The sequence below is a fragment of the Colias croceus genome, chromosome 5 (genome assembly GCF_905220415.1).
Source record: "Colias croceus chromosome 5, ilColCroc2.1".
NCBI lineage: Eukaryota > Metazoa > Arthropoda > Insecta > Lepidoptera > Pieridae > Colias > Colias croceus.
In genome coordinates, this window is record NC_059541.1 from 3,801,934 (window position 1) to 3,814,578 (window position 12,645).

Below are 12,645 nucleotides of genomic sequence, written 5' to 3' on the forward strand. Positions count from 1 at the left end.
TATACCGGAAAGCTCCAGAAAGTTGAGTTATAACACGACATCTTCACCTACGCAGGTATCATTACGGTTCTCAGTTATTTCTCACCGTGTTCTGAACTCGTCGGGTCGATAAGCCAGAATCTGGCCAGCGTAAGAAGACCTCCCCCACTTCCTGGATATCTTTTATACAATGATAGCGGTGAGGAAATCGAATGTAAACTCAGAAGTCAATTTACACTGGATCATACTAATTCAACGGTGGAGCAATTTGCTTGTGGGTTCGCAGACTTGGACTACAAATCTAGCAGTGTTGATATTTACGGGTACCTATTCCTATTTTTAGTTAATCTGCTCAGTCTAGGACATATTTATTCTCGTTTACACATAGTAAGTTTACATAAGTTTAATACTGTCTAAGGCTTTTGACAAACTATTTCTATTCATTTCGGCTTTATGCATTAAAATTTTTTAGTCCTTAAAATAAAGACAAGTACATACAGGTAGCCTTATTGTATTGAAATATTGTTTTTGAAAAAGTATGTTTGTTTTTTATACGGTTTAGTAAGGGAAATGTAATTGTTGTATGAAATTTTGGTTGCTGGTTAATGCTTCTCGATACATAAGTATACAATATACGTTGGCTAAGTTTATTATTGTCAGTATTCAAACTCAATCAAAGTAATATAATGCAAATTTAAACTGAAGCAATAATATGTAAAGTACGAATTCTTTTGATAAAGCTCTCAAACTGATAAGTTTCAGAAGTCTTTAACGAAGTTGTAACTATCCAGAGTAAAACTTGAAGGTGGTAAATCAAAACTTTACCATTACACCGTGAGACTGCGACATTTCAGGATCACCCCAACTTCACTTCTTCACTCAACTTTATTGTCTTCAAAGTTTTATTACTCTTACCCACACTTGTTCTTGCACGTGATCCTGATATCAAATCGCACCCGAATCCAACCAACGAATTATTATGGACCACGCCATTTTTAACACTGGATTTAGTTTACACACAACAATTAAACCGGTTTAATTTCAATGACTTGTAAACGTTCTTACGAAACAAGTGTCTGAAATTGCTTCAAGTTTGATGTATTTGCGCTCGCTCCTCTAGAGATAAATTTGTTCGAAAACTTGGTGAATGTGAAAAGTTTGAAGCGCACTTCAATCCATTACACGAGTGAAATATTTCTTTGTTTTCTGACTTCACTGTGGGAAGACGCGACCTTACAAATCACAAGTTTATCATTAGTCGGGCGTTGGTTGGCGTCGCTACTCGCTACAGGGCTTCGAACTTTCTGGAATTCTTCAACAATACATCTTTGTAATAAAGCAATCGATTCAAATGCGACGACTGGGTTTGCGGTAAAACAAATAGGATGTAATCGCTTTTCAATATAGCGAGCGAATCAAAGGCCCGCTTCCTATATGAATACGAGCCGATCAATCTTGTCTGTTTAATAGAAAATGATATGTTTCAAACGTAATTTTGCTGCGGTTTATTTAATATACCGTCCATCAATCACAGTGGCGGTATACGATATTCGGTTTGTTGGTGACAGATCGCTGAGGAACCTTAATATCAGACAGATATGGTTTCATATTTTGTTAATAATGTAACAATGTTTGGGATAAACTATATAATCGAATTTATATTTACGAAACGAACAATGACATTTCAATTATTATATTGTATAAATATTAATAATATTTAGTTAGCAAGAGACGTCGAATCCAGACCTTTCTAGTTTCTATGCAAATAATAATGACGCAAATACCGAATATTTTCTTTAAAAACCATTTCCTGTGATTGTTAGAGTTTACAAACAATATTTTAGGCCTTAATTTTGTAGCCCAGTAATTGTTTTTCACTTTACCAAAAATAAATAATAAAGTAATTAATCAAAAAGGCAAGAAAAATGATAAAGTAAATCTTATAACAGAACTTAATAATAGATATTATGGATGCAAAACTGGCCGGGCGACGTCTACTGTGAAAAATTATCTTATTTATCTTCGAACACAACTTTTCCTATGACTTATGAGTAATGAGTGTGTGCACAAATTATTTTTGTTTTTAAGTATTATTTATTGTGAGTTGCCTTACGAATTTTGAAGTTTGAAAAAGTCTACGATAAATCATATGAAATGTAGTTAGGTGAGAAAAAAATAAATTTCCTCAAACAGCAATCTTAATTTAAGTTCATACCTGCATATAATATTGTTGTAATAAAATTTAATAGCGTAACAATAATAGATAGGTACTATTGCTAATTCTCAGATTGCATTGCTTTGTATAAATGATATAAATATCCTCCAAGAGATCATTATATTTTAGCTTCGCGAATTTGAATGTAAAGGCACAAAGTTAGATGCAATTTCATTAACAGGCATTAACTATATTCAGACCTTGAATGGCAACTCCCGATCTGACATAATATTCTACCAATATCGTTTTGTTTAATGCTATAATATAGACGCTAATAATATTGACGTAAGATATTATGAAGTGATATCCGACAGCCCCGTTATAGTATACTGCCATTCTGGGTATTAATTGACGGGACCTTGCGAGTGACATTATAAATAGGCCCCTTTGCTGTCAATTGCAGAATCGTTGTCATTATTTCCTTACCAATAGGGTGAAACATTTTATTAATAGTCCAGTGCTGTGACATGTTCATAGAGAAAAGGCGCTTTTAGTATGATGAAGTAAGTTTCAGACATGTGATATAGTCTTAGTACTTACTTACTTCTTATAATTTGCTTTACAGCTAGGTGTGTGAATTTATCATTGGTCGTATGTTGATGAAATTAACCTGTAGGTATGTATAGACAAAATTTGATTAGACAAAGGTTAAAGTGAAGTTGCAACAGATTTCGACTAATTTTCCGCCGGTAAAATTCGACCAACATTAACCGTCATATGTGTAGTTTAAATAAAGTTACCAAAGCGATTTAGCAGATAGTAGTAGCTATTTGTGGTTATAGGCTTAATTAAATGCTTGCTTCTTGTAAAAACAGCAATAAAACGCCATTTTTATTTATTTCATTTTAATTGCATTGGAAACCGGAAGACTCCAATTTTTTTCCGAATTCCATACGAGAGTGAGCAGCCTTTAAAACTTTTATCAATTCAATATTTATGTCCAATTCCAATATATTACATTTAAATATTTCTCGAGTAGAACATAAAACATATAACACATTTTAATTAAAGACCTGCGAAGATATCCACTCTATGGCTCTCTTTACAAGCATTTTGCTGGTGTCTAATTAATATACGTTCCTTCATTTTGAATAGCGGCGAGATTAAACCAGCCATAGATTGTTGTTACATTAATTAAATATTTATTAAGAAATTAATCCTCTTCAGCGGTTTTCACATTGCAAAGAAGAAATCCGATTTTATTCCCGATAGTTCACCTTATTTAATGAAAATAAATCAGTAGAGGTATTCACAATTTTTATTGTTCTGAGATAAAATTATTTTGAATCGTCAATTATATATTTACACAAAACATCGGTCGTTTACACAATACATCGATTTCAATAATACAATTAAAATGTAACATCATTTATTTGCAGTAAAAACATTATCTCGGCCAGTGGATGCGCAGAGCTGAATAGTGTTAATGCGAACAATCACCTGCATTGCTTTCAATAGCCAACATTCCCAAAATTCAGCCAAAATAATCGAAGAGCGACCTCGTAGCGGTAAAGTTTTGATTTAGAGCTTATAGCTGTCCCCAGCCTGAGAGTCCTCTTTAAAGTTTTAGTCGTGTAATAGAATAAAACTGTTCGAACAATGCTTGCGCATTCATATTCAGTAAGGCGTTATAGAAATGTTTTAACGTTGGCAGTGTTGCCAACATTCGAACTAATGTAATTCGAACGTATGAATATTCTAAAACATTTCGTTGTGCTGACCACGTGGCAGTGTCCCATTAGGGGATTGCAGTTAGATTTTTGGTTCTATTTGCGTGATCTATTTGCTGACGCTGCTGTTGGATACCCTCTTGTTCTAGAATTATGTTAAGTTAACTGAAATACTAAGGGAATTATTGTTGATCGAGTATTCGTTATTTTATATAATTATATGTTAAATATTTCGTGCAGATTTTAAGACATCTGTGTATTAATTTAAAAGCGATGTAGAGCCCCGATGTAGAGATGTTATGTTTTAATTTGTATTTTTAGTGTTAGCTTACTATTTTTTGATTACTTACAACAAAATTACAAATATCAGATAACTTAAACAAATTAGAGCAACCTGTAATTGGGTAAATTAAAGCGAGTTCCAATCGTAGCCGTTAATTAGTAGGTACTTAACAGCATTAAATGAAAAAATAAAACAAAACAGCACCGCTCAAATCTCGCCAGTTAAATGCAAGTCTCAAGAAATAATGTAATAGAATAAATTGTGTAAATAGATTACAAAAGACTTCGCAAGAACAAACGGGATCAACTTGAAAAATGTGTAACAATAACAAAATGGGGGAATTTGAAAGTGACATCGCACCATTAAGCAAGTCTCGGTGCGCTGCTTGCCAGGACCAATGAATCAAAACTTTTCAACACAGCAAATGGAATTTCTTTAAAGGTTACAAATAGTCTGCTATAAGTTTTGGTTAAAACATTTCTCTAATACAATTTTCTTACGTTTTGCCGCGCTCCGATGGAGCCTTGTTATCGATTTTTATTAGCTGAATAACTTTCATTTAGTTGTGCGTATCGTACGAAAGAATTGATTTTATTATTTACTAGCTGTTCCCCGTGGTTTCACCCGCATTGCTCCGCTCCTGTTGGTCTTAGCGTGATGATATATATAGCCTATATATAGCCTTCCTCGATAAATGGGCTATCTAACACCGAAATATTTTTTTCCAAATCGGACCAGTAGTTCCCGTGATTAGCGCGTTCAAACAAACAAACAATCAAACAAATTCTTCAGTTTCATAATATTAGTATAGATTGAATGTACTTGCTTAAAATTATTTAATAAAAACGTAAATGATTAAAATAAAACAACATTAAAATAAATCAGTACGGTCTCGAAGGTAAAAGACAAAGTGCTATCGAAAAGAAAATCCCACCAAAAACATTTTCATGTAAAATGTTGCCAAGACGATCCCATATGACTCGCACTGTCAAAAAGTTATCAGATCTCATGTAGAGCCAAGCTTCTAACACTACACGCCCTAACTCTACAAGGCCTAACTTCCCAAACTCTACACCTTAGTCAAAATATGTGGCTTGGCCATTTCGCTACATTCACATCGGCGTAAGGTGAAAAATTAATTCACTGTTCATTACTTTTGTGTTATACAATAGTTCTTGTAGTAACGAACGGCCAAGCCACTTCTTCTTCTTCGCTTTCGCTTGGCTCGTCTTTCGTCTTGGCGGGGGCACTACCGTGCCCCCAGATACTGGAAATTAATAAGCTTAATATTTTAACGATGTTTGTATTACGCAGGATAATAAAAACAAAGCGTAATAGAAAACGGTTTGGCATAACTCATTATATTTGTTATTGTATCTCTCGGATATCATTGTTTCGGGCGATATCTAGTGGATTTTTGTGATACATAAACAAGGATTTAAACCTACGCAATCATGTTTATATTTATAAAGATCATAATGAGTAAAAATAATTGTATGCCATTGAATATAATAATAATAGCAGATAATAGCATTATTTTATTGTGAATAGACCGCCTCCTTGGCATACTAGTTGACGCGAAAGCGTAGAACCAAGAGCTCCTGGGTTCGATTCCCGGTGGAGACGAAGATAAAAAAAATGTCTCGGTCTGGCAGGATACAGAAGGCTGATCACCTCCTTATCCTCAAAGAATGTCAATCAGATCGATCGATCGAGATCGATGAAACAGATCTATGCAAAATGCATCTGCCCCTTATATGGGACTTTACTTTTATTATTGTGAATAAAATATCTACTCTCAAATCATTGTTTAAATAATAAGCTAATAAACATCAAGCTTTTATACATTACCTACTTTTTAATAATCCAAATAGAACATCGACATTATTTGGATGACGAAACATAGACATAACTCGTTCTTTAAACATCTTAATTAGTCTCAAAATTGGAGATAAATAATAAATATTTGCAGTTTCTTTTTCGTCTGAAAAGTTTGGGATACTTAGCTGCGAAGTGTAAGTTTTAACGAGCTACTATTGACTTGACGCGTGTCGTCGAGTTACGTACTTGTTAATCTAGTACTGGAACAAGTTTTCAGCTCATTTTACTTTATATGGAAATGTCGTAGGTATATAGGATTGTGGAGCATTGAGCAGGAGCGGTTATTTTCGGCTTATTGTTGGTGGTTCAAGTTTTATTATTAAAGTAAGTAGGTAGTCCATATTTAACAAGCACATATAAAATATTAGATCTCGAGATATATGTTATGCATAATATGCTTATTTCCTGTTAGTCTTAGTGAGATGATATATGTATAGTTATAGTCTTCTTCGATAAATGGGCTATCGAACACCGAAAAAATTTTTCAAATCGGACCAGTAGTTCCCGAGATTAGCGCGTTCAAACAAACAAACTTCAGCTTTATAATATTAGTATAGATAATGTTTATTACGTAATTTACGTTGGTATTCTAAAGCTACATTTCTGTTTGATATCAGCATAGTCCAAAAATACATACAATTCGTATTATTTTGCCTCGCAAATTAGATATTATTATTAGATAATGCTTAAAATTTTACCTTCGTGAAGCCTTCGTGAGAGGTTACATAAACATTGAATAAATACCACAATCGGACCAAAGCTAATAGAAATAAAAATTTAATCACTAATCACTTAAATTCATAAATACATTGTTTTATTTGGCTGAGAGACAGGTTAATCCGTCCTTGACCTCCCTCAATGTAATGTGATTGAAACCGAGGGATAAATAAAATTATAAAAGTTGTGTTTTAAATCCGCTTTTTTTTCCAATATAATTTCGTAATAAAATGCTCGTGTATTGCATTTTATAAGTATTCATTTTTTTTAATGCATACTTATTCAACCTTTATTTCAAGTCATTGTTGAAATTTTTTTTTATAAAAATCCAAAAGTAATTTGTTTGACGTTTCTTTAGGAATGTTCATGGGTATTAAAGTGTATTAATTCTCAACGAATTAATATATCTCATTCATAAAGTATCAAGTTGAGCAATATAGAGTACAGACTCACTATATAGAAGTTAACATGAGTAGGTCTGTAGTAGATAAGAATATTTCAGAGAAACGTCTTAAACCCTAATAATATTAACTTTCTCTTAGAAGTGTGAGTAGTAAGAATATTTCTCGAGAAACATCCGATGCGCAAATAAGACTCGTTATGGCAATACATCATAAAGCCCATTACAGACAGTTGGTAACGGTATCTCACAGTATAAGCTAATATCGATATGGACTTAGCCTTAATAGTCTGAAAGCCATTACGGATAAACGTGGGCATTACAGCGTAGTTTAGTGAATACAGGTTGAATTTAATTCAATCAGTGGAGCGTGGAGTGGGGAAAAATTTATATGAGTTTAATTAAGTAACAGAACTATCATACACTTAGTACTAACTTATATCTAAATTTTATTGTATTAAGCTTTTGTATACAATTGGTTAAGAAATTGGTTGAATACAACGCAAAGATAAATTTATTCAACCCAGAAAAGGTCGGCCGATTAAGATGCAAGTCATCGTTAAAACTATAATATGTACAATGACTTCACATGTTCAATATCAATTTGTATAAACCTTATGCACAATATTTCCGTATGCTCATAAGGTGAACATTTAATTTGTAAAAATTCCTCCATGCCTCCACGTGACCCTTACCTGTGAAAACAATCTAATCACCACGCAATTTGGAAACATTAATTAAATTCTTCAGCTCTTTTAGTTACGTGCGAGATATAATAACACATTATAAAACAGTTCGGGTCATACATAAAGAGGGTTGAAAGGGCCAGTGACTTAATTAAATACGACGTTGAACAATTTTACTCGCCATTTCAATGTTAATAAAATCGTTCGACGGGTAACACGGTATTTTATGATGTACTCCGTGATTTAACTTTGCGAGCACGTATTTAAACGTACACCAGACTCCTACTTTTAATTTGAAAGCTTAACGTTGTTCAATTTTCATATTTTCTTGCGAAGGTTGGTATTTGGATGCCCCGTTTGCAATACACATTCCTTTGATTTATTTGAACCGGGTTTTTCAATGTTTTTGATCGATTACGAGAGTTCCTTTGATACTTTCTTTTTGGAACGGAAAAACGTGTTCATTTCATGTTATCTTCTCTTACAGAAAAGGTTTTCCAAATCCTGCCAATTTTTTCCCTTCCTTTGCAATCCCACTACTGCATCATTGATAAACATCTCAAGGATGTTCAGACCACATCAATACTGTCACCCTTCAGGTAGGGGTTGATTTTTCACGTCCTGTAAGACAAACACCTTTCATAGATCTATGAAAATATTTTCTAACAGCCTTTACATAATCCTTTTTTAAATCATTTATTTTCTATTTGATTAACTGTAAGTAGTTTTCATAATCAAGATCTACGTCGTCAAAAATTGTGATTTGTGAATCTGTTTCAATAAGTACGAAATCGGCTGGTTTTTATCGTAGCTAACTCAGTATATACTGTATTGTATAATGTTATGATATTCTTGTAATAGAATCAATATACACGCGTCGACAAGATTTCACATAAACACACGCACCCCTGTTCAATATACGCAAAGTTGACAAAAAGATAACAATATAGACGAGGAGTATTGGCAGTAAAATATGGTATTACGAAGACGAAAATATTTTGTTAAGCTGCGAATAGGCGGCTGAGTAAACCTCTAAAGTCCCATTTATTATGCTTATAACAATGTAGAAACAAACAACGTGACGAATTGGTGCTTATTCCACGTGTCGCCTACGCAATACGCACTCTCTAACAAATTTAACAAATAAAAACAGCAGTCATACTAAAATGTATCTAAAAGCATAATTATTATTATCGATGAAATAAGTAAATATTTTTTGATATTAGGAGGAAACAATCTAATTAGTAATCTTTTATAGTTATTTTGATTGCTTTTTACACAATAATGGCGATTAATCCTCTCATTCTTAATTTTAATATAACGTCTTGAAACATTGTATAAAACTTAAAATAACAATCTATTCAAGAAACTAGATGGTAACTCTAGAGGTAAACACTCTGGCTCTATTTATATTAGAGTAACTCGACTTTATCACTGAATAATTGTTTGTGTTTGGTGGAAAATTATTTGTGTTAGTCGAGTCCCTTTGAAGGAAATTGTAAAAGTACGCTGTGGAGAGTTTAAGAGATTTAACTCGACTACAATGAGATTTTAAATAAATATCACGTGAATAATGTAATGGAAAAGTAGAATTGTATTAATTTTCAGATTTGAAAGCAAATGTACTTGTGTAAAATGCAATCTAGTCACTTTAATGAATGCGTTTCAGATTTACAGCTGGACAGAAATTTTTCGGAAATTAGTTTTGTTTTTGGTGCGGAGTTTTTGTCTTGATATAATCACTAGCTGCTCCGCGCGGTTTCACCCTTGTGGCTCCACTCCTGTAGGTCATAGCGTGATGATATATAGCCTATAGGCTTCTTCGATAAATGAGCTATCTAACACCAAAAAATTTTTTCAAATCGGACCAGTACTTCCCGAGATTAGCGCGTTCAAACAAACAAACAAACAAACTCTTCAGCTTTATAATATTAGTAAAGAATAAAGATTAAAAATAACGAAGTAGGAGTTATGATTCAGTGAAAATTGTGAAACTCTGTGTGAAATTGACCTTTATTTATGTTTGCTGAATAAATTACCATTTACAAATGATAGGTAGTAAGAATAAGATTACTGGTTTATGAATTACTAGACTGTACCCTTAGATTAAGGATTGGTTGGCGGAGACCAATCCATAATCTAAGACTGTACCCTAATTCCTAGTTTGGTATTTCTTAGTCCCGGTTACAAATATATTTGTGCTTTCGAAATGGTTTTTATATAATAGGTTGTACATCATCTTTTAGACCGTACCTTTATAACTTTAACTTATTTGTATACTATAATATTATAATTTATATGAAAGTCGTTTATCTTTTAACAACATTACCAATTCACGAAAACTCTTTACATTATTAACATTATTTTAGCTATCGACAAACATTAATTCTAATAATCCCTTTTATAAAAGGTTAAAGAATGGTCGCTCTTAAGCGATACATTGAACTTTTATTTATCGTTCACATTTATAGGCTACAAGTGCAATACAACTTCATTAGTTTGAAAGGACGACGACATAAATTTCAATTACTGCCACTTTCAATACACTTTAGATTTAACATTGGACGGGAATAAGTTTTAATTTTGCACGACAGTCTGAGTAAGTTTTAAAATAATCTTTATTGATACAATTATTCTTTACGACATTTTGTTTGACCGGTTGGCTTGGTTGGTAGTAGCCCTGCCTTCCAACTTCCAAGCCGGAGGTTGTGGGTTCGATTCCCACCCGGGGCAAATATTTGTGTGATGAACATGATTAACACCCAGAAACATGTTTGCTCTGTGTCTCGGTGTTAATTATCTAAATAAGTATTTATTTAAAATTATATAAGTACGTATGTTCATCAGCCATCAGCTGGTTTCCATAACACAAGCGAAAGCTTAGTATGGGATCAGATCGTGCCGTGTGTGAAATTGTCCAGGAAATATTTGATGGCTTTGAATATTTGACATAATTTCTTCAAACTAAGCTGTAAAATTCGTTAAAAGGTCTTTAAGTTTTCAATTTATTGGGAAATATTTCGACGTGATAACGTCTTTAAAATCGTTTTAGTCGGGTGACATGTTCAGAAACTTGTGTCACACCAAAACCTCACGAGCGCGATCGCAGATATAACGAGAGAGAGACGGACCGATCTCCCGTCTCATGTCGAACGTCTCATCTCATCATAAGACGTTATCACGTAAACATCTCGAATCTCGATAGTAAACCTACTTTACAAACAACCAATTTTTATGAAAACAATTTAAATCTTCTTTTATTTTACGATATTTTCAAAATATTCAGTAGTTCATAAAATTGTACAATATATTCAACATTCCCACTTTGATTATACGCAATTTACGTGTCTACAATGATTCGCTACGATTTTCCGATAACGAAGCAAAAATTTTACTAGCGTGAAGTTTCACGCTACAGTTCTTTAATTCAATTTAGGTATCCTACCAATATACTACATTCCAAATTGACATTTGAATCACTAGTGTAAAATAAAATTAAACAGTTGTTTAAAATTAAAAACTTGACAACCCCTAACAACCACGATAATAACTAAGGTAAAGGCTCCTAATACGGCGGTAGTCAAAATCGCTTCCTAATACGGTGGTATTTCTTTTTTCGAGTTTTATTCCTGTTTTATAAATTTTAAGTACACCAAAACGTAAGCTATTTATTCCAAATTTATTACTCCATGACTTAACTTACGTTTGCAAGTATAGCACATAGACAACACAACAAGATCAATCAATCTGTGTAACGGCATCGACATGAGAGGTGTTTCCATACAAACGCGAAACAACAAAAGTAAGTACACTAATATTTATAAACTAAGTTTTTCGTATTAAAAAGCCGTTCAAGTTTGTATATGTATTGTTTATTGCATTTTCCTACTATTACACTCACTATTTAAATAGCTTGTTTCATATCTGTAAGTCATTTTCTACCCAAAAAATAAGAAATAAAATACCGCCGTAATACGATACAAATTTTATAGATTAATCCTAATACGGTGGCATAACTCCGAAATAGGAAAAATACTGGGCATGTTTAATTGTTTATAACTTTAATTTTATTTACTTATTGAATTAATTCCAAGATTAGTTGGAATAATTATTAATCTGATAAATTAGAAACCATATTCTGCGGTATGTTTTCTTAATTAGAAATCCAGTTAAATATGAAAATGGTTGAGTACAAAATGTTTGTTTCTTAGAAGGGGTAAAAATAGGAAGGTGTATTTTAATGTATTACAAATCATTTATTTTGTATAACTGTTGATTTGAGTTTTACACATCTGAGCCAAAAAACTGTTATCATTTGATTAAGCATTTACATTCTCTTGTTTATCGAATTTTTGATGGGTCAGAATTAGGATTATTAAAAACACGAGTAGTTTTCCTATTACGGTGGTAGATATTTCCAGGTAACTCTGTATTAGGTTATATATGATTTCCTATTTCGGCCCTATTTCATAGAACTTAAAATTACCAGATTTAGGGTTGCGTAAATAAATAAGAAGTTTTGTGTTTTTTTTTGTGGATTCTTATTTGATATGCGTGTTTTTTTTTCCGATAAAACTAAAAGCATAAATGAAACACATTAAAAGTGAATCAACGTAATCAAACCAATGGTTAATGAATAAAAAACTTACAATTTACTTTACTAACACATTCCTATTATTTACCAAATATTATTTGTACGGAACTTCAATGTATATAATATCTGAGCCTCCGTATTAGGAGCCGCCTACCGCAGTATTAGGCTCTGACCAAAATCATACCTCCGTATTAGGGAAAATCGACATGACTATTTAAAT